We start from the raw sequence: 23,589 nt of genomic DNA on the forward strand, positions 1-23,589 counted from the left end.
CGCCCCAAAAGTGAAGTTTTTTAAATGTATTTCCACAGCAAACACTACGTGTTGATAACAAATGCAACAACAGTAGACACTTTGCATTTTCTGTATATGTAAGGGTTTCTTCCCTGAGTGTGACTCATATATGGGCATATATTCCCTAAGATTCAGTGGGTTCAACATACATGACTCCATTTGGTCATGTTGTTTATTTTTAACAAATTGTTAAAAAAAAATGTGTGTTGTTTATCCGTTCTTTATTTGATCACTCTTCAGAGTGTCTGTAAAGTGTCTAGTTGTTCAGGGCTGTTTTAAAATACAGTATATTAGGGGCACCTGGGTGGCTCAGTAGGTTGAGCGTCCGACTTCAGCTCAGGTCATGATCTCACGGCTCGTGAGTTTGAGCCCCATGTCAGGCTCCGTGGTGACAATGCGGAGCCCGCTTCTGATTCTGTGTCTCCATCTCTCTGCCCCTCCCCTTCTCTCTCTCTCTCTCTGAAATATATAAGCACTAAAAAAAAATAAAATAAAATACAGTGTATTAATAAAAACTTGGGTTATATGAAGGCCAATAGACCAGGAGATGACTACCATTGAAAATGGCAGTACCCAAGAGGAGGGGGCATGCCAGAAGGAGGGGTACACAGGAAAGCACCAGGAGAGTTCAGGAGGCAGAGAGAGAGGGAAGAAGTATGGACAAGAGCCTTTATTGTGGTCTGTAAATGAAGTGCTGAAACAAAACAGGCCTAAAACAGAGTCACCAAATGGTGCCAGGCCCCATGTCACCACACCGAGGCTTAATTGCACTTTTGTCTCTACCAGAGATGGAGTCTTAAGCCTTAATCAAGAATCACTGGGTCACGGGCGCCTGGGTGGCTCAGTCAGTTAAGCGTCCAACTTCGGCACAGGTCACGATGACACCATTCGTGAGTTCGAGCGTGACATCTGGCTTTCTTGTGTCAGCGCAGAGCCTCCTTCAGATCCTCTGTCTCCCTCTCTCTCTCTGTGTACCCCTATCCCACTCTTGTGCTCTCTGTCTCCCTCTCAAAAATAAATGAACATTAAAAAAAAAAAAAAGGGAGACAGAGAATCACTGGGTCAGCACTGATGAGATCATCTGCCTTACAGATCCCTGCCATCCCCTGGGGGAAAGTGACCTTGCCACAACCAAAACACTTGTGCTGGTATAACTTCCTTGTTCCCATTCCCTACTGCCTACAAATGCCTCCTTCATTTTGTGCAACCTCATTTGTACAATTCCTTGCAGCTCCTTTCTATTGTTAGATGGGATGCTAATTAGCTGCATGAATTGTTGAATAAAATCCATAAGATCTTCAAAAACAAAATAGATACAAAGTGATTTATTTTTCCAATCATAAAGCATAAAACAAGCTGTGCTCTTTCACACTTAAATAAATGTGTCTTTTAAAAATGACTGTCCACAATAGGGAAATGCAAATCAAGACCATAGTGATGAACCACTTCATACCCACTAAGTTGGCTGTTACATTTCTTTAAAGAGAATATAACAAGTGTGGGCGAGGATGTGAGGAAATTGGAAATCTTGTGTATTGCTGGTGGGAATTTAATTGTTGCAACCGCTATGGAAAATCGTATGGAAGTTCCTTAAAAAGTTAAACACAGAATTACCATATGATACACCAATTCCACTGTAGGTATATGCCCAGAAGAGTTGAAAGCAGGAACTCAGTTACTTGTATGCCAACATTCATAGCAGCATTATACCCAAAGTGGAAACAACCCATGTGCCCATGAAAAGATGGATGTTGAAAAAAATATGGTTTATGCATATGTAGGAATACTATTCAGCCTTAAAAAGGACGGAAATTTTGATCCTTGCTATAACCTGGCTGACCCTTAAAAAATACTATGCTAAGTGAAATAAGCCCGACACAAGAGGGCAAATACTGTATGTTTCCACTTATCTAGGATATCGAAAGGTATCTAAAATAGAGACCATAGTAGAAAAGTAGTTATTAGGGACTGAGGAGATACAGGAGTATGGAGTTACAGTTTATTAGGTACAGAACTTCCTTTGGGGATAATGAAAATGTTCTGGAAGTGGTTAGTGGTGATGTGTATACAGCATTGCAACTGTGCTTAATGCCAATGAATTAGATACTTAAAAATCATTGAAATGATAATTTTATGTTGTATATATTTTACTATCCTAAAACTATGATTCAAGAAAGAAATTAAAATGGAAATCACATAGTGACTTTATGATGAGCTTGTTACTTACTGGTATTAGAAATAGGAATTGTTGTTTTGTTGTCTTTCGTGAATGTTACGATTTTCATTGAACCTTAAATTTCAAACCAAGCTTAATGTTTTTTTTTTTTTTTTTTAATGTTTATTTATTTTTGAGACAGAGAGAGACAGAGCATGAACGGGGGAGGGTCACAGAGAGAAGGAGACACAGAATCTGAAACAGGCTCCAGGCTCTGAGCTGTCAGCACAGAGCCCGACACGGGGCTCGAACCCACGAACCGTGAGATCATGACCTGAGCCGAAGTCGGACGCTTAACCGACTGAGCCACCCAGGCGCCCCAGTGTTTTTTTTTTTTAATTGAGAATCTTATTATAATAATTGTAGATTCACATGCAGTTTTAAAAACTAAGACAGAGAAATAACCCTATGCATTTTACCCAGTGTCCTCCAATGGTAACATTTCAAGAAACCGTAGTATAGTATCACAGCTAGAATATTGACATTGATAAAATCCACCAATCCTAAGATTTCCACAATTTTAGTTGTACTCATTTGGGGTGTGTACATCTATGTACTTACTTCTGTGTCATTTTGTCACATGCATTTAGGTTCATGTCTCTCTTTCACAGTCCAGATACAGAACGGTTCCATCGCCGTGGGGTCCCTGGTTTGGCTCTTCCATAGGCACACCCACTTCCTCCAGAACCTTCCCGAAAGGCCCATCCCGAAACTCTGGCCAAGCATTAATCTATTCTCTGTCTCCATAATTTTGACATTGAAAAATGTTACATAAATGGGATCATTTATAAATGGTATGTCATTTTTTTAGGATTGGCCTTTAACACTCACATAAGTCCCTAGAGTTTCCTCCCAGTTGCTATGTTCACTCCTTTTTATTGCAGAATAGTTTTCCATTGGGTGTATGTTTATTCACCTGTTGAAAGACCTTTGGTCTTTTCCCAGGTTTTGGCTTTTTTGAAGAAAACTGCTGGACACATATTACGGATTTTTATGTGAACATGTTTTTATTTTACTTTTTGTGGAATAAATGTGTTGCTGCTGAGTCCTGCAATTGCACGGTAGTTTTATACAAAACCATCAAGCAATTTTCCAAAGTCCTGAGGCCATTTTACATTCCCACCAGCGATCTGCGAGTGATTCAGTCAGTGTTTCTGCATTCTCATCAGCATGTCGTGTTGTCCCTATCACTTATTTTAGCCATTTTCATATCAACATTAATATTATTATTTTAACTTGCGTTTCTCTGGCCAATGATGTCGAATATTTGCGTATGCACTTACTGCCCTCTGTATACACTCTTTGGTAAAATATCTATTCAGGACTTCACACATTTTCTAATGGAGTTGTTTTATTACTGTTAAATTGGAATTATTATTCTAGATACGAGACCTTTGTTGGATATGTGATTTGCAAATATTTCCTCTTAGTAGCTTTCATCTTGTTGACAAGGATGTTCACAGAACAACAACTTTAAATGTAATTGATATCAGTTTTTCAATTTTTTCCCTCTGTGGATCATGCTTTTAGTATCAAGTCTAAAAACTACTTAGCCCTAGGTGCCAAAGATTTTTTTTCTTTTTTTCTGAAAGTTTTAGGGTTTTACACTTTCTATTTGAATTCACGATCCACTCTGAGTTACATTTTGTATAAGGTGTGAAATAAAGCTCAAGTTTTATTTTTTGCCCATGACATCCATTTCTTTCAACACTATTTGTTGAAAGGTTATCCCTTCCTCCATTGAATTGCTTTTGCACCTTTGTCGAAAAACAGTTCAGCATATTTGTATGGACATATTTGGGGATTCTTCTGTCCCACAGAATTGCCTGTATCTTCACCAATACTATACTGTCTTTACCGCAGCTATATATTAAGCCTTAATAGGAGTAGATTGATTTCTCATTGTTTTTCTTTTTTATAATTATTTTAGCTGTTACGGGGTCTATTCCCTTCTATATAAATTATAGAAAAGGTTTCTTTATGTCTATAAAAAGGCCTTGCCAAGATTTTGATAGGAATTGCATTAGGCCTATAGACCAGTTTGGGAAGAATTGACATCTTTATTATGTTGAGTCTTGCAATACGTGAATGCAGTGTCTTTCCATTTATTTGGATCTTTTTTGAAGTGTTGAAGTATTTTGTCATTTGGAGTATATAGATGATATACATGCTTTCTTAATTGTTTCATTTTCTTTGCTACAGTTTTACATGGTATTGTGTTTTTGTTTCCACCTGTTCATTGTTAGTGTATAGAAATGTCACTGGTCTTTGTAAGTTGATCTTCTATCCTGCAGAAGTGCTGAAATTATTAGTTCTAGGGGTGTTTTTGTAAATTCCTTGGGATCTTCTCTCACTTATTTTAGTGATACCTAATTATGTCATCTCCAAGCAGAGATAATTTTATTTCACCGTTTCCAGTTTGTATGCTGTTTATTTCTTTTTCCTCGCTTAATACAGTAGCTAAAACTTTCAATACTATGTTGAAAAGAGTGGTGATAACAGACATCCTTGCCTTGTACTGGTTTTAGGGGAAAGCAGTCAGTATTTAAGTATAATCCTGAAGTATGATTTTAGCTATCGATTTTTTTTCTGGATGATCAAGTTGAGGTGATTTCCCTCGACTCCTTTCTGAGGGTCGTTATGATAAATGTATGTCGGGTTTTGTCAATTTTTTTTCTATATCCATTGATAGGATCATGTGATATTTTCTGTAGCTTTTCATACACTGGATTACATTGACTGGTTTTAGAATGTTGAACCAACCTTGCACAATTGGTCATGGCATATAATTCTGTTTATGCATTGTTGGATTTAATTTGCCAGTATCTTTTTGAGCATTTTTTGCATTTAAATTCAGGAGGGCTATTGGTCTGCAGCTTTGTTATTTTGTATTTTCTTTATCTGGTCTTAGTATCATAAAATGAGAATTGTTCCCTCCTCTTCTATTTTCTAGGACAGATTGTGGAAAATGGTGATAATGCTTCTTTAAATGTTGGATAGAATTCCCCAGTAAAACCCTCTGAATTTGAAGAGGTTTTTTTTTTTTCAGTAGTTTTAAACTGTCAGTTCAAGTTCTTTGATACTTATAGGGATATTCAAATTATAACATCTTTATTGAGTTTTGGTAATACATAGTTTTTAAGGAACTGGTCCATTTTTTTTTCTAATTTGTCAAATTTTTTAGCATGAAGGTGTTTTGTTTTGTGATGTTCCCTTATTATGTTTTTAACAGGCATAAAATCTATAGTGATAACCCTTATTTGGTTTCTGCAGTTGTGACAATGCATCTTCTCTCTTCTTAGCGCTTTCTCAATTTTGTTGATTATTTTCCCCCAAAACCACCAATTTGCTGTATCTGTGACTTTCTCTCTTGCTGCTCTTGGTTTGTTTTGTTCATCCTTTCCTACTTTCTTTTGATTTGAGACATTTCCTCATTTACAGTGCTATAAATTTCTTTCTCATCCTGGCATTAACTGCATTCCATGTATTTCCAGTTGTCATTTTCATTGCTCTCAGACCCATGGATTATTTAGAAGTCTGTATTTTAATATCCACATATTTGGAAATTTTCTTGTTAGCTTTCTGTTACTCACTTCCAGTTAGATTCCATATGGTCAGAGAACACATTATGTATGACTTCAATGCTTTTATTTTTGTGAAGGTTTGTTTTGTGGCCAAGGAACTGATCTATCTTGGTAAAGGTTCAGTGGGTGTTTGGGGAAAAAAAAACTGTATACTCTGCTGTCGTTGGGTGTGTTGTTCTGTATATGTCACTTAGAGTCTGTTGATTGTGTTATTCAGATCTATGTCTTTGCTGGTTTTCTCTCTAGTTCTATTAGTTTTTTTTTTTTTTTTTTTTTTTAATGTTTATTTATTTTTGAGACAGAGACACAGCATGAACAGGTGAGGGGCAGAGAGAGAGGGAGACACAGAATCCGAAACAGGCTCCAGGCTCTGAGCGCTCAGCACAGAGCCCGACGCGGGGCTCGAACTCACGGACCGCGAGATCGTGACCTGAGCCGAAGTCGGACGCTTAACCGACTGAGCCACCCAGGCGCCCCTAGTTCTATTAGTTTTTAAGAGGAAGGTTGGAGTCTCTAATTGTGGATTTTCTACTTCTCCTTGAAACTCTGTTAGTTTCTGTTTCACGTATTTTGAGACTCGGTATACAACTTTAGGATTAGGATTGTCTTCCCAGCATATTGATCCTTGGATCACGGTGTTATGTACCTCTTTGTTGTCTAGTTATGTTTCTTGTTTTGATTGCTACTTTATCTGTTATCAATACGGTCTCACCTGCTTTCTTAAAATTATTGTAGTCAGCATGGTATTGTTTTTCTGCTGAATTTGAAGCAGCTTTTTTTACAAACATATTTTGGAGTCATGTTCTATTTCATGCCACCAATCTCTGCCTTTGAATTCCTGTATTTAGGCCATCTATGTTTAAGGTAATTATTGAAATGTTAGTGTGTGAGAAGGCTACGTCCTTATTTTCTGTTTGTTTTCTCTGATTGTTGATTTTCTGTTTCTCTTTTCTTGCCTGTCTGTGGGTTACTTGAACAGTTTGGGGGAGGCTGTACGGATTGGTTTGTGACATTTTTTTTATTGCGGTATAATACACATAACACAAAACATACCATTTTAACTATTTTTAAGTGCATACAGTTCAGTGGCATTAAGTACATTCACGTTGTTGTGTGGCTATCGTCACTGACATCTCCAGCACTTTTCCGTGATCCTGAACTGACACCGAGTACCCATTAAACACTAATTTTTCATTCCTAGCTTACATCCCTTACAAAATAGTCACCGCTATTTTGCTTTCATTTTCTGTGAATATGCGTATTCTAGGAACTTCATTTCAGTGGATTCATGCAATATTTGTCATTTTGTGTCTGGCTTATTTCACTTAGCATAATGTCTTCCACGTTTATCCGTGTTATAGCACGTATCAGGATTTAACAAAGCTGAATGATGTTCCATTTTATGTATACTGTGTTTTGTTTATTCATGCACCTGCCAGGGGACATTTGAGTTGTCTCCCCCTTTTGGCCATGGAGAATAAAGCTGCTGTGAACATGGGCGTACAGGTATATGTGTGAGCCCCTGCTTTCAAATCTTTTGGTTACATTCCAGAAGTGGACTCGATGGATCAGATGGTAATTGTATGCTTGGGTTTTGAGGAAGCACCATGTTGTTTTCTATAGCAGCTGTACCATTGTATTGGATTTTATTTATTGCATGTTTTGTGTTTTATTTCTAGCCTGATTGAGGTAACACTGAGATGTTGTAACCCTGTATAAATTTAAGATTTACAACATGTTGATTTGATGCTTCTGTATTGCCAAATGATAGCTCACACCGCCATCATCACATAATTGCCATTTCCTTTTTGTCGTGACGACATTTAAGATCTTCTCCTGTAGCAGTCTTTCAAGTATACAATACAGTGTTGTTAGCTATAATAATAATGCTGTACATTGGATCTTCAGGATATATTCATCTTATAACTGGAAATATATGCTCTTGGACCAACCTCTCCCCACCCCTCTCACCTCCAGCACCTGGTAATCTATCTCTCTATGTTTTTATAAGTTTGGCTTTTTTAGATTCCGCATGTAAGTGATATCAAACAGTATTTGTCTTTTTCTTTGACTTATCTCATTTGGCATAATGCCCTCAAGTTCCGTCTATGTTGTCACAAATAGCAGAGTTTTCTTACTTCTTGTAGCCAAAAAATAATCTGGGGGTATCTCTAATAGTAACCTCTGTGTATTCGCTATTGTGAATAGTGCTGCCGTAAACACAGGAGTGCAGATACCTCCTTGAGATCCTGTTTCATTTCCTTTGGATATATAGCCAGAGTAGGATTATTGGATCCTCTAGAAGTTCCATGATTAGCCGTTTGAGGAACCTCTATACTGGTTTCCACAGTGGCTGTGCCGATGTACATTCCCGCCAATGATGCACAAGAATTTCCTTTTTTCCACATTCTCACCAACACTTGTTAGCCCGTGTGTTTTTGATGATTGCCATTCTAACAATTGTGAGAAGATACCGCATTGTGGTTTTGATTTGCATTTCCCTAATGGTTAGCAATTTGAGCATCTTTTAACATACCTGTTGGCCATTTGTAAGTCTTCCTTGGAAAAATGTCTATTCAGTTCCTCTCCCATTTCTAATTGTATTCTTTGCTTGTTTGTTTGTTTCTGCTATTGAGCCCCATCGACAACGCACACTAGTTCCAATTCCTCCACATCACCACCAACACATTTTCTATTTTGTTTGTTTTATGATGGACGACCTAATGGACGTGAAATTGTATCTCATTGTGGTTTGGCTTTGCATTGTCCTAATGATGAGTGATGCTGATCATCTTTTCATGTGCTTTTGGGCCATTTGTATATATTCTTTGGAGAAATGTGTATTCAAATCCTTTGCCTGTTTTTCAATCGGGTTGTTTGATTTTGTCGTTGTTGGTGTGTAGGCATTCTTTTTGTTCTGGAACTAATCTGTTATCGTGCACGTGATTGGAAAATCTTTTTGCCCTAGTGGTTTGGAGTATACCTGTTTGCAGAGTTTCTGTAGTGGTTACACTAGGTATTACAACATACGTCTATAATGTAACACAGTCCACTAATACCAGCGTTTTACTACTTTGAGTATGGAAATCTCACTTGTGTTTATGTCCTTTTACTTTCCACGCTTTTAGGTATCATTTTCTTAAGTATCAGATTACTCTACTATTGTATTTTTTCAACCATCAAATTAATTTCTCAAACTCATAAGTAGGATTGTATATATCTGGCTTTCTGCTCTTTTCCTTGTTTCTTCTTTCCTTATGTGCTAAGATTCTTTTTTTTACAATTTCCTTTCTGTTTTTAAAGCTTCTTACTTTATTTTTTAATATTTATTTATTTTGAGAGGGAAAGCATGAGTTAGGGGGAGAAAGAGGGGGAGACAGAGAATCTCAAGCAGGTTTCACACTGTCAGCACAGAGCCTGATTCAAGACTGGAACTTAGGGAGATCGTGACCTGAGCCAAAACCCAGAGTTGGAAGCTCAACCCACTGAGGCACCCAGGTGCCCCTTTTTAATTTCCTTTCTATTTGAAGCTAGACTTTAAGAATAGATTTGTTAGTGACAAATTCTTTGAATTTTTCTTTATACAAGAAATGTCTTAATTGAAAAAAAGTTTATAGTGTGTCTGATACAACTTTATGTATGTGTCTGTGTGTATAAAACAAAACAAAAATGGAATAAAAAATAAATGTCTCCATTTCCTCTGCATTCCTGAAGAATAGTTTTCCTGAATATAGAATTTGTAGTTGACATTTCTTTTCCTTCCTCATTTAAAAAAAATGCTTTGCCACTTCTTTCTATACTCCATGGTTTCAAATGAGAAAGGTGCTGTCTTTCAAATTGGTGTTTAAGTGATTAGAAATGTTTGTTTCTCTCTGGTTGCCTTTCAGGTATTTTCCTTGGCTTTCATTTTCCGAAGTTTCATTATAATGTGGACTGGTGTATATTTCTATGGCTTTTTAAAATTTATTTTATTTATTTTCAACAAGAGAGTATGCACACAAGCAGGGGTGGGGCAGAGAGAGAGGGAGAGAGAGAATCCCAAGCAGGTTCCATACTGTCAGGACAGAGCCTGACTCAGGGCTCGATCCCACAAACCACGAGATCGTGACCTGAGCCAAAATCAAGAGTCGGTTGCTTAACTGAGCCACCAGGCATCCCTAATTCTGTGGCTTTTGCCTGTTGGGAGTTTTCTCAGCTCCATAAGTCTGTGCATGTGTCTGTTTTACCCACATGTGTGAAGTATTCAGCCACTATTTTTCTTACCTCCTTCTGAGACCCCAGTGATATGAAGGTTGGACCTTTTGTTATTGTCCTACAGGCATCTGAAGTTTCTGTTCATTTTTAAAGTATCTGATTTTTTCCCTGTTGTTCAGATTGGGTGGATTCAAGGGATCTGTCCTGTGTACTCTTCACTCTTCTTTTGAGTTTATCCACCAAATTTATTATTATTACTATTATTATTATAACTATAATTATTATTATTATTATTATTTCTATTCACATATTTTTTCAGTTCTATACTTTCCATTTGGTTCTTTTTATAACTTCCATATCTTTACTGAAAGTTTCTATTTTTTATATGTTCCAAAAGATTTTGTAGCTGATTGATGGAACAGTTACACGATGGCTGTTAAAAATCCTTGTCTGGGGGCGCCTGGGTGGCTCAGTCGGTTGAGCGTCCGACTTTGGCTCAGGTCGCGATCTCGCGGTCCCTGAGTTCGAGCCCCGCATCGGGCTCTGGGCTGATGGCTCAGAGCCTGGAGCCTGCTTCCATTCTGTGTCTCCCCTTCTCTCTGCCCCTCCCCCGTTCATGCTCTGTCTCTCTCTGTCTCAAAAATAAATTAAAAAACGTTAAAAAAAATTACAAAAAAAAAATCCTTGTCTGATATTCCAACCATCTGACTCATCTCAATGTTAACATCAGTTGATTGTCTTTATCATTTAGGTTGAGACTTGTCTTAATTTTTGGTATGGCAAGGGACCTTTTATTGTAGCCTGAACATTTTGTCTGTTTAAGTTAGGAGACCCAGGGTGCTTTTAATTTTATGTTTTTATTATTGTTGGAGGCAGTCACAGTTTTAGTTAAGAATGGCTACTTTTGTGGACCGTGATTCCAATGGCAATTTATTTTTCAGCGTCTTCACATTGTTATTTTGGTCAGCTAGGTTTATCTAATCCTGCTGGACCTGTTCACTGGCCACTGCTGGCACTGCCTGAGGGAGTTAAATGGGTTTTGATGGCCAGGTCTTTGGACCCCTCTCAGTAAGGAAGAGGTCTGAGGTCTACAGGGACAAAGAGGCTTTCTGGGCTGGGCCACTTACTGCCAAGTGTTAGAGTTTTAATGAAGGAAACTCAAATAACAATATCTGAAAAAGAAGGTATAAAAATGGGAAAGAGACGTAAAAAAAGATGAAAAAAAAAAGACAAAGAAAAAAAGACGAAAAAAAAGACACAAGGTGCTGAAGACAAAACGAGTCTCTTTCCTAGCATTTTCAAGGGAGGGCCCTATCGAATTCCTATCCATGATGGAGGTAAAGGAAAGAAAAAGAGGGTCCCTATCTTCCTGTTCATTGACTTGCCTGGAATAGACAGTCTCACCTAATTATCGTGAAAGCTGGCATCATTGCACTCTACTCTAGCAGACATATTTTTGTGGTGGCATTACCTTTGGAGAGTATGTGCATAATTTATTTCTACTGAAGTAACCAAAGAAGAAACCAAAGAAATTAGGCCACCACAAATGGCATTATTTGGGAACTGTAGAGTTGATGGCAGACGTTCACGTAGGTTAGCTAAGTTGGCCACACGAAATGTGTCTCCCTCACTGGGTCTTCGGGAGGCACCGCGAGGAGTATGTACGAATAATGAAAGGTAGTTCACGTAATTGCTAACCCGTTAGATTTTTCTCCCAGCAGTCGCCACTCAGAATATTTTCTGAGTGTGAATTCTTGGGTGTTTACCTCTCCGAAGTTAAGAATGGTGGGTATACGCACGTGCATCTTGAGCAGTTCAGTACTTAGGCCAGTATATGAGCAAAGTTGGTTATAAATGTATGACGATAAGTTCTATTTTGGACTCTCATGTCTTCCTGTCGCTGGATTGTAGTCACCATGTTTTAGTTGAGTTATCCCTCAGTGGCAGAGCCTTCAGGACACGTGGTAGCAGCCACATCTACTTGACATACTTATTAAGTGGGAGAGTCAGAATGAAGCATTTACTATCTTGGAAGGCACCAAAGCATAGTCTATCAGCTTCAAGCGTAACTGCATTTCTTAAAACCCTGGTTATATTAGATAATGCTGTATTTTGACATTGCAAACTACTGTAATTAAAGAATAGGCTTAGTTTGGTACTCGAAACTGCACTGCTCTCTGTTTTCCATTATGAAACAGCTTTAGGGTGGCTGTTTCTATTCAGACTAATAGGAAATGCAGCCAGCCTTTGTGGACCAAGAGCTCAATTTTGTTACTTCATTATACTAATTATTGGCAAGAGGATGAGGTCGTATCTTGATTTACATTTTATTATTGTTATTTCTCTGCCGCTGAACGAGTTGACACAAAATATGGTGGACATCGTTTTAAAAAAGACGTGAAATAGATCGATTTCAGAAAATTTAACTGGGGTTTGGGGATTTCAGATTACTCACCTAATTATAGTGTTAATTCTCAGCAGCTATGGAGAATGATTTTTAACTGTCATAGAGTGAAAGATAATTTTTTAAATGTTACGGAATTTACTTAAAGAAGTTTAAATTGAGGGGAAATGCTTTCCCCTCATCTACAATGACTACATCTCCAGCTTAAGCTGTTTGAGAGCATGGACGTTACTTAGCTTCTCCACCTTTCCATTTGTACCACACAACCCACGCCACCCCTGTTGGTGTGTAATGACAGAATTCTGATTATTTGTACAAGTTATTATACAGAATAATAAGCTTTTCCGTCCCTGAGACATTATAGCTTTGGATCATCCATATTTCAAGCCAGTGCTGTTTAAACAAACACCTTTATCAGCGATTAAATTCAAAATAACTTCAATTCATGTAACATTTTGTCACTTGAAGCTTCAGGACATTTCACCATCACAGTGCTGGGTCGTAAAGCTCCATGAGGGCAGGAATTTATATTTTTTGTTCTCAATTTTGTTTAATGTTTTATTTATTTTTGAGAAAGAGAGAGAGAGTGCAAGCGGGGGAAGGGCAGAGAGACGGGGAGACACAGAATCCAAAGCAGGCTCCAGGCTCCGAGCTGACAGCGCAGAGCCCGACCCGGGGCTCGAACTCACGAACCGTGAGATCATGACCTGAGCCAAGGTCGATGGCTAACCGACTGAGCCACCCAGGCACCACCCCCCCCTTTTTATTAATTAATTAATTTATTGATTCATTCATTCATCCATCCATTTATTTGGAATTTATATTTTTTGTTTGCTGTCCTGTCCCTAGCAACCTAGAATAGTGTATGGGACATAGGAGCCACTCAATATCTGTTGAAAGTATGAACACAGTTTTTTAAGACCCTGTGAAAAAATAGCCAGTATAGGCTGCCTTTGTTGATGGCATGAAGACGTCAGATTTAGTGTCAGGAAATCTACGTTATTGTCCTAGCTCTGCTACTAATTTGCTGTGCGATCTCAGGTGTTCTCCTGCAACTGTCTGTGCTTTTCATATCTGTGAAATGAAACAATTAGATTTGATGAATGATAAAGTTCAGTCCATGTCGGAATGCGCACAATTCAGGGATTCGTGATTAGTAACATGCCTCTGGGAAGTGACTGGCTAGAAACAAAGTTGCGGTTGCAGTGGAAGCATTGTTGCCAACTGGCATATCTGGGCTTGGAACTAAGACTTTGGTCTCTGGCTACTAAATTTGGCTCCACCAGTCGAACTCATCACCAATTTGATGATGATGATGATGATAATAATAATAATAATAATAATAATAATGCTTTTCTATACTTTGGCTTAGAAAACTCACTTTTATGAATGAGCAAAATGAAATCTGACACAGAAGAGTGAAACATAACTTAATGATAGAACTAGATTTAAATCCTGGCTATAAAATTTTCTGAGATTTGGGCCAAGTAATTTAATCTCTTCGTGTCTCACTTTTGGCATCTGTAAAAGGGGATAATGATCATATCTAAATGAAGCAAGGTATTTCAAGTTCCCAGGACATAGTCAGCTTTGGAAGCCTTACATACTGGCTGATACAAAGGAATTAGACAGATGAGTGAGAATGAATTCGTGAAAAATAAACACTGAGAGGCGAAATCCTGGGAGAGGGCATGGCCCAGGCCGACTTGTGGGTCTGTGCCGTGGCACCCCCTACTGACCAGCCCTCATAATTTGGTCCATCTCTTCTCTCTACATCTCATTCTCCCCTGTAAAAGGGTGATGATACTATCACCTACCCCATAGGGCTATTGTGAACCTTAAATGAGACAATCCACGTAGTGAGCTTAGTTAGAGCGATGATGGCACATAGTAAGCCCTCAAGAAATGTGGCCACTCTTACTGTGTTTCGTCAAGTCCATCAAGGGGACCTGGGGGTGGAATTAAAAAAGAAATGTGGAAGGCTCTCAGCCCAAAGAGTGAAGAGAAAGCAATGTGAATTCACTAAAGCCAAATAGAGTAAGATTGTCTACTGTAATTTTTTAAAAGAAAACTGCTTAGAAACAAACATAGTAAAGCTCTGAGATTGGAGGGAAGAAATTCTATCCAGATGCAAGATGTTGAAAGCCCCCACTTAAGGCATTGACAATAAATACTGCAGTCTCCAATTTATTCTCAAGTGATGATCCTTTTAACCAAAAAAGATAGGCTCAATGGGAAAGGTCTTTTAGTCTCCTTCCACACGGATTGGGAGGTAATTGTAAATAGTGCTCCCAAAGTTGTGAATAGACCGTCAATCTTTTTGGACCAGGGCAACAGCCGTGATATCCCAATGAGTCACTACCTAACTTCTGTTCACCAGGGAGCCCCAACTCATCTTGTCTGTAGGGAAGTGAGTTGGGGTAGGGAGGCAATGCCTTAAAAATTCTGCAAAGAGAGTCCTTTAGCTAAGCTCCTGAAGCTGCAAAGCCACCACAGACAGACTGATAGGGGATGGAATTGGAAGAACAGAGAGGTCAGATTCATAAAGAAAATTAAAGGAAGGCTGTCTCTTCCTACTACACGTTTTAAAGTACATTTCTTTTTGGTGAGTTTAAAGTTTATTTATTTATTTATTTATTTTGAGAGAGAGAGACAGACAGCGCAAGTGGGGAGGGGAAGAGGAAGGGAGAGAGAGAGAATCCCAAGCAGGTTCCGAGCTGCCAGTGCAGAGCCTGATATGGGGCTCGAACCCACAAACTGTGAGGTCATGACTTTAGCGGAAACCACGAGTCGACACGTCACCAGCTGAGCCACCCAGGCGCCCCTCTTTTTGGTGAGCTAAAAAGAGACATGAAATGAGCCTGTATATTTCATGATACCGAGGTCTTTTCCAAATGACTGGAAAAATCTTGGTACATATGAGCATAAGTTACCTCATTTAAAAAAATCATGTGTGGTTGTTGAACACAGCCCTTTCTTTTAAGAGCATTGAGTTGAAGGGCTCTCTTGGCAGAGAGTAATAGAAAGTTTTCTCCTTTAGAAGCATTGTTTCTTTCGCATTAAGGTCCTTTAGACTTAACTAAGTGCTCCTTTAAAATCTAAATATCCCTCAAACATGTCAGGTGGCTCTATTACTCACACTTTAAAGTAAATTACTTTTTTCACTGACTTTTCTCTCTTCACCAATTGAGGATTTGACCTTGAAGGCAGTGGAGTTTCAAATGGAAGATTAAAATTAAATTAAATTAGAAATTGAATTAAATCAAAGACCAAGGGACTTCTGAGGTGGATTGGCTCAAATTAGGAACTTTGGTCAGATGTCCAAGAAATCGTTTGGGAGGGAAGGGAAAGACATGAGGAGATTTGATGAGAACAGAGACGAGATTAATTTGGTTTATAATCATACTAGGGTTTTCAGAAGCAGATTTTCCATTGCCAAAAATCCTACATACGCTACTTAAACTGTAAATTGATAATGCTTGAAGCACTTGCTAAAGTCTGTGCTAGTTCATTACAATAGGGTGAACGTTGATGGCTATGGAATCAGCATGGCCCAGAGCAAACTGAAAATGCAGAGCCCTGTTCAGAAAGCAGGACAAGAGTTGTTAAATGTACTCAAGTATAAAACTGGTTCCTTTTATCTGCCATCTCTCTCTCTCAACTGATCATAGTGTTTGTTTGTTTGTTTGTTTTAATTTATTTAACTTTGTTTTAATTTATTTAACGTAGCTCCGGATAAAGAAAAAAAATCAAAGTTTAAATTACCAGGGTGCATTTTACCATCCATCTTTACGGTGCATAATACAAACATGGGACTGCTTAACTTACATGTGGTCACCAGAATTTGTACGTCACAGATCATGCATATGTATGTTGGTCTTACCAGAACGGTGGAAACACTATACAGATCTACTCTACCATTTTTATTCACTTCGTGATACATGTACCATTTACCAACACTCACTCCCTTTGGCTCACTGATGAGTAAGGAAGGACTGTAGCAAAAAGAACTGTGGCTTTCCCTTTCTTTCTCTTTTTGTCTCTTTGTTTTCAACATAAGCAGCCTACTAATTCAAGGGAGAAAATGCTAAAATAATAAAATAAAATAAAATAAAATAGAATAAAATAAAATAAAATATAAAATAAAATAAAATATAAAATAAAATAAAATAAAATATAAAATAAAATAAAATAAAATATAAAATAAAATAAAATAAAATAAAATAAAATAAAATAAAATATAAAATAAAATAAAATGTAAAATAAAATGAAGGATACCACAGGATTTCTTGTTTGGGGGAGGAAAACTTTTCCCTCTGTCCGTTCTAGGTTCTTCGGCTGGTCTAATAATTAAATCAACAGAAGACAGATGAGCCGGAGAAAGACAAATTCAATTGCATGCATACAGGAGCCTGCAAAAATATGAGACTCAAAGAAGTGGCCAAACCAGCCAGCTTTTGTACCTTTTAGACAAAGAAACAATGAAGAATTGACAGAAAGAAGTTTAGACTTCAGGTAGGAAATTAGTAAAGAAACAACAGGGTTTGTTGTTACAGCCTTCTCGTCCCTGGATTCCCTGTCTCTGCTGATAAGGATGCCTCTTTACCTCATGGTGTCATTCACATGGGACGTTTATTTCCTGCTTTCCGGGGACGGAGGAGGGTCAGAGTGTCCTTCTTGTACTGGCGTTATCCCAAGTAACTTTAATTCAAAATAAGCAATATGCCAAAGTGGCATATTTGAGGGTGACCTGCCCTGAACCCCATCACTTGTTATCCATGTTTCTTGGAACATCATTGCCTTCATGTGAAGTTCAAAGCAAATTCCGCTTCCAGTGGAAAGCAAAACTTCTTGGGACTGTCACCTTCCCCACGTAGTCATAGACAGAGCACACTTAACCTCACTCATACAGAACCTTGCTGAATGTCCAGGAATTATGGGCCCAAGAGAATTCACCATCATGCACATTATGTGCAAATGAGGCAGCGAGGGATGGCCGGGGGCATGAATGTTGTGCACCCCTCCTTACCCACACGTTCCACTTGTACCTCGCCCGCAAAAACACTGGTTCACATTTTTGAAGAATTAAGTGTGGGGCTATTCTGAACATGGGCTCCTGGGCGGTTGCCCAAGTTGCACACTCATGCATCCAGCCCTGCCTTGAAGTTTTCTACACACAAAGGATGAATCAATTAGCAATGTGATCTGCAAAAGAAGGGGAAAGTAACTAGTCCTCTCACTTTTTATGTGATCGAACACTGTCTCAGACCTAGGGTGGGTCGGAATAAGTGCAGACCTTGTTCCCAAATCGATTCTTACGTCATCTTCTGCAGGAGTGAGGGCCCCAGGCGGCAGATAGATAGTTTAACTTTGTCTTCAAACAAGCGCACTGTTTTATGGACTATAAGCTTTCAGTAAAATGTTTAAGATAAGATGTGAGACCTCACGGACACGGTGCTACTGATGAACGGTAACTGAGTGAAGAAAAGAAGAAAAAAAAAAAAAAACTGAAGAGAAGCTGCGTGGAAAGACAGCTATACTGAGAGTTAGGGGCCTGGGGTCTGGTCCTGGCCTTGCTGTACCGGCCAGCTGTGGCCTCAGGCATGCCACATCACCTCCCTAGTCCTCATCAGCCTCATCTATAAAAGAGGGTTCCAACTGGGAGGGTTTCTAAGTTAAAATTTGTTCAATGGAAGACGTGGAACGTTTGCGAATTAAGAAACCCATTTCAAAGATACACTTTCATACTTGAGAGAATTCATTCCAGAATTTCCAGTGGTCCCCAGATGTACCTTCAGGCAAATGTGCTTCCTCAGACTAGGACCCACAGTTGGAGTAATCACCTTTCCTACACATTTGCATTTTCTTGATTCTGAAAGACTGTTAATCACTGCCAAAAATCCAGGGAGGTTTGACAGATATTGAGGGACTTACAGATCCACGGATTATTTCAGTCCTCTTTTCATTTTTCCCTTAGATCTTCTCAGCTCATGCCCGAATCAAAATTTACCTCACCACCTGCAAGTTCTACTTCATGACTTATTGAGTACTATTGTTAATATTTTATCAGAAGATTATTTTTTGCAGTATTTTTAAAAGGGCTGCCAAAATATAAAATAGGATTTTTTTTTATTATGTCTTGTGGAAAATTGATTTTTTTTTTCACAGAAAACAATAGATCCATCTTCTAGTCAATAGAGAATGAAATATTTGGAAGTAAAGGTGGGAGACAGAAGGGAATTACAATACGTTGAGTTTGAATTCTCAGATACTGTGCTGTGCATATATGATTTTGTCTGACCCCCTTCATAATCACTATGGTAGGTAACAATAAGAATATCAGCAGCCACATATGCTAGGCTAGAAAGTCTTCTGGAAGGTTTTTTTGTTTTTGTTTTTGTTTTTTTTAATTTTTTTTTAACGTTTATTTATTTTTGAGACAGAGAGAGACAGAGCATGAACAGGGGAGGAGCAGAGAGAGAGAGGGAGACACAGAATCCAAAACAGGCTCCAGGCTCTGAGCTGTCAGCACAGAGCCCGACGCGGGGCTCAAACTCACGGACCATGAGATCATGACCTGAGCCGAAGTCGGACGCTTAACCGACCAAGCCACCCAGGCGCCCTTCTGGAAGGTTTTAATGCAAGCTCCAGCCACACTTCTCTCCCGTATTCCAGTATTGCATATCCAGCTACCTACATGGCAAGCCCACTGGGCACTGACCTCTCAAAATCAGTATGGCCAAAGGAAGCTCATCCTCTTTCCCCCCAATCTTCTGTAGCCACAGCCTTTTGCCTCTCAAGTAATGGTGAGTGTACTCTTCCGGTCACTTCGGCTAGAAACCTTGGGGCCATCCTTGTCTCCCTCTTGGCTTACCCCCTCCGTGTGATACGTCAGGAGATCCTCTTGCTCACCCAGCATGACTGACCACTGACCACTCCTCACCCCTCACCAGCTCTACCTGAGTTTGAGCCAACATGGCGTCTCTCTACAAGCTTTCCTTCTGCCTCTATCTCGACCCCCGCTGTGGTCTATTCCCAACCGGTAGCCAGGATGAGCCTGCTGAAACATAAGTGATGTCAATTCTAAGCACGAACTCCCACAGCAGCCCCCATTTCATGTACAGAGTGAGAGCCAAAAAGCCTTGAGCTGCCCTTGATCCATCCCTCCATCCGCCTCTCCACAGCACTTCCCACTTAACTCCACATTCCTCTACTGCTCTCCACCTTGTCCTTTCACTCCATCCCCACTGACCTCCTAACAATTTCAAGAACAACTGAGCATACCCCCACCTTCTGGCCTTAGCCTTGGTGGTTCCTTGCGCCTGGAACACCTTTCTCTTGCACATGACTCACTCCCTCACATCATTCAAGTGTTTGGTCACATCTCACTTTCTTCGTGAGGTGCCCTCACCTCCCAATAGCCCCCAACCCTTGTACTCCTGATCCTCCTTAATTTAGTCTATTTTTCTTACATCAGCAGCATGATTCACTTCTAAAATACTCTATTCCTTCACCATGGTGATTATTGGGGTTTTTTTTTCTATCCACTCACTTTCCCTAAAATGAAAAGGTCATTATTCCAAGCACCTCCCATAGTGCTTGGCGTATGGTAAATGCTCAATAAATCTTTGGGAAATGAATGAGTTATGAGTACATGAGTGAATGCACAAATGCTCTCATTTATTCCTTGTACTAACCTGACTAAGGTAGGTTTCCTTGCCTCCGTTTTCAATGAGGAAATGGAAACTCAAAAAGGCTAGGTATCTTTCACAACTCAGAAGTCTTCTACAAGGCAAAGCTGAGATTAAGAGAGAGCTCTCTCCTCTGGACCTTTCCCCTTTATCACACTGTAAAATGTGTACTTTATGAAAATATCAGCATTCCATAAAATGCCATACCTTTATAGCCTCCATCCCCCTTTCTCCACACTCCCAGCCAATATTTTTTTAAATGAACCTCTTAAAATGATGTAATGAAAGTAACTGGCTTATACAGTAACTTACATAACATGAATGATAAGAGGTGTATTAGTCAGGACTCTAGCGGCAGAGTCAAGGAATGTAACCAACTTGACCTAGTAGAAGTCAAAAATATTAAAACTAAACAATTTTAACTATTTAAAATAGAATGGGTCATAAGGCTCTATGAGCTCGTGGAAGCCACAGGAAAAAACAAAGACCGGTGAGTAGGAAGCAGGGGAGTTGGGAGAGTTCTCACTCCCTCTTCCACGAGTGTCTTTTTCACTCACCTTTTCCACCGGTTACCAGTATTGGCTCCCTCTGCCCATAAGGGACGTGGTAACCACGCTGCAGCCATAACTCTTTCACCTAAATAAGACTGTAATCTCCTAGTCCCAGATGAGAAGCCCAGTCTGGGTGAGCAATGGCCATGGATCAGGACTCAGGGACAAACAGCTGACAGAGGACACCTTTCAAAGTTGGGGAATGCAGAGAAAGGGATTGAGTAGACAGTCTAAAGATAGATGACTATGGGACGCCTGGGTGGCTCAGTTGGTTAAGTGTCTGACTCTTGACTTTGGCTCAGGTCAATGAGGAAATTGACCTCATGGTCAATGAGGAACCATCTCATGGTTCATGAGGTCAAGCCCCACATCAGGTGGAGCCTGCTCTATCTCCCTCTCTCTCTCTGTCCCTCCCCCACAAGTTCTCTCACTCTCTCTCTCAAGAAATAAATTTTTTTAGTTTATTTATTCTGAGAGAGAGAGAGACAGAGGGAGAGGTAGAGAGAGAACCCCAAGCAGGCTCCATGCTGCCAGCATGGGGCCCGAGGTAAGGCTCGATTCCACAAACCATGAGATCATAACTTGTGCTGAAATGAAGAGATGCTCAAGTGACTGAGCCACCCAGTCATCCCAAATAAACGTCAAAAGTAGATGACTGTAGGAGTGCCTGGATGGCTCAGTCTACTGAGCGTCCATCTTGGACTCAGGTCATGATCTCAGGTTCGTGTGTTTGAGCCCCTCATCAGGCTTACTGCTGTCAGCATAGAGCCCACTTGGATTTTCTGTCTCCTTCTCTCTCTGCCCCTCCTCTGCTCATGGTCTCTCTCTCTGTCTCTCTCTCTCTCTCTAAAAAATAAATAGGCATTAAAAAAAAAAGTAGATGACTGTAGAACTCAGTGGCACAATGGAAAGCACACTACTGGATCAAACAGCTTAAGTTCAAATTCCCATTTTGGTTTTTTGTTGATTTGTTTCTTTGACTTTACTTTTGCTCATTCTTAGATGTAGGGACTCAATATTGGTTACTTGGTGATAGGAAAGAACAAGAAGAAGAATAAAAGAAGAACCCTTGGAGTAAAGGAAAACAAGAAATGAAAAAGAAAAACAAAAGTACCAGCAAATCCAGAATTCTGAATTCTAACTTCACCACTGTTACCAAGGAGTAAATGCCTTGGGCAAGTCATTCCCTGGCCTCAGTTTTCTTGCCTGTATAATAAGGAGATTAAGCAAGAAAGAATCAGTAGGTTTCCAAAACATGCATGATCACGAGAATGAACTGGGCTCCCAGCTCAAAATGCAAATGCCCTGAATCTACTCATGAATAGTCTGATTTAATAGATCTTGCATGACCTTCTGTAATTTGTATTTTTCTGCAGCTTTCCAGCTGATTGTGATGTTCAGCCATTCTTGGGAACCACTAGACTAGATGGCATTTGAGACACATCCCAATGTTTGCAATATGTGTTGGCATTAATATGATCTAGAAAAGATTCCAGTTGCGATAAAACTGATTTCTTATTGTATATCTGGGTATGTTTTTAAGAAATTGCATAATCTTTTCCTTTCGTTTCTGTAGAAAATTAAGAATATCTAGTACAAAACAGATGCGCAGTAAATAACACAAATGAATAAACGGTCAGTTCTTTGTTTTAATATTAACTTTTTTTTATCTCTTTGAGTAATCTACTTGTCATACAGGTAGGGAAAAATTTCAGAGTTCGTTTGGTTTACTGGAATATTAAAAATACTTAGGATAATCCTACATAATCCACAACTCATAATTATACCTGAAAGCTACTGATAATAGAATATCATTTTTGTCTTTTATAACATGGATAAATGAAATGCATATATAAATATAATGTTCCCAACATGTATTATGTGCTATGAAAATACACGATACTGTTGTGCTTTTGTAGTTCTTGCATTTTACCACCCACAGCATCTTACTCTTAACCTCTCAACTTTGCCACTTTCAAAATAGTGCTCAGATAAGTTCTGCAGGGAATTGTGTTGGCCCTGATCTTTTTGAATGCCAAGTGTTCTTTTTGGAAACAAGTAGTGTTACGGCTTTCTAAAGGGGTTGAACTTCAAGGCAGGGATTCTGGAATGTCATTCTGCCTTTGTGCCTATTAGCTGAATGAAATTGGGCAAAATACGTCACCTTTTCTGGCCTCCAATTCCTCTTCTGTGAAATGAATTCCATATTCATTCAGGCACTGTAATTCCTATAAGTAATTAGAAAGTAAAAAAAAAAAAATACTCACACCAGTGTTCTTTAATTCTGAATGTCACTGTATCTCTGCTTCATACTTAGATTTGTTATTTTTCTTGTTCCCTACGGAGACTCTTTTAATATGCTACCTAGGGCCACGAATTATATTCCTTAAACAGAATTCCGTTGATATCTACACTTCGCAACACCAGATCATTTTTGTGTGTGACACCAGTCCATTTCTAGGTGAACTTTCAAAGAAGAAAAATCACAGCTCGGGCTAAAGCATGTGATAGGATTGGAAAAGTTACCTCTCCCATAACTGTGGGCCTAGTTACAATTCCGTTTTGTCACTTGCTTCAGAAAGCGTCAATAACGAGGGGTAACAGTTTGGTTTGAGCATCGGCGGCAAGCCTGTAGTCATGCGCCTGGGAAGATGATGCTGTGATTTGTGTCTTCCTGCGAGGTCAGAAGACCCACCCTGTGAAGAATGATACTTTTTAGCCCTTTATTTACAGCTGCTTAGTTGCAGTGATGATAAAACAAATAATGCACAGGAAATGCATAGCCTTGTATGTATCGTGTATCTTACAAAATCAAAAGATTAATGCATGCATTTTATTGCTTCTTACAGAAGATAAAAATGTTAATGGAAAAGTAGATTGCAGACTCTCAGACCTATTTATTGTGGCGATATTTACTTATTTGTTTATT

The 23,589-nt window shown here is 39.1% G+C and overlaps 1 protein-coding gene across 4 annotated transcripts in view; it reads left to right on the forward strand.

Annotated features, from left to right (window-relative positions):
- DLGAP1 (DLG associated protein 1) overlaps positions 1-23,589 on the forward strand; it is an 892,830-nt gene that overhangs the window by 270,668 nt on the left and 598,573 nt on the right. The gene's annotated exons all lie outside the window — the stretch shown is intronic.

The sequence above is a fragment of the Panthera onca genome, chromosome D3, assembly GCF_046562875.1.
Source record: "Panthera onca isolate mPanOnc1 chromosome D3, mPanOnc1 haplotype 2, whole genome shotgun sequence".
NCBI classification, from domain to species: Eukaryota; Metazoa; Chordata; class Mammalia; order Carnivora; family Felidae; genus Panthera; species Panthera onca.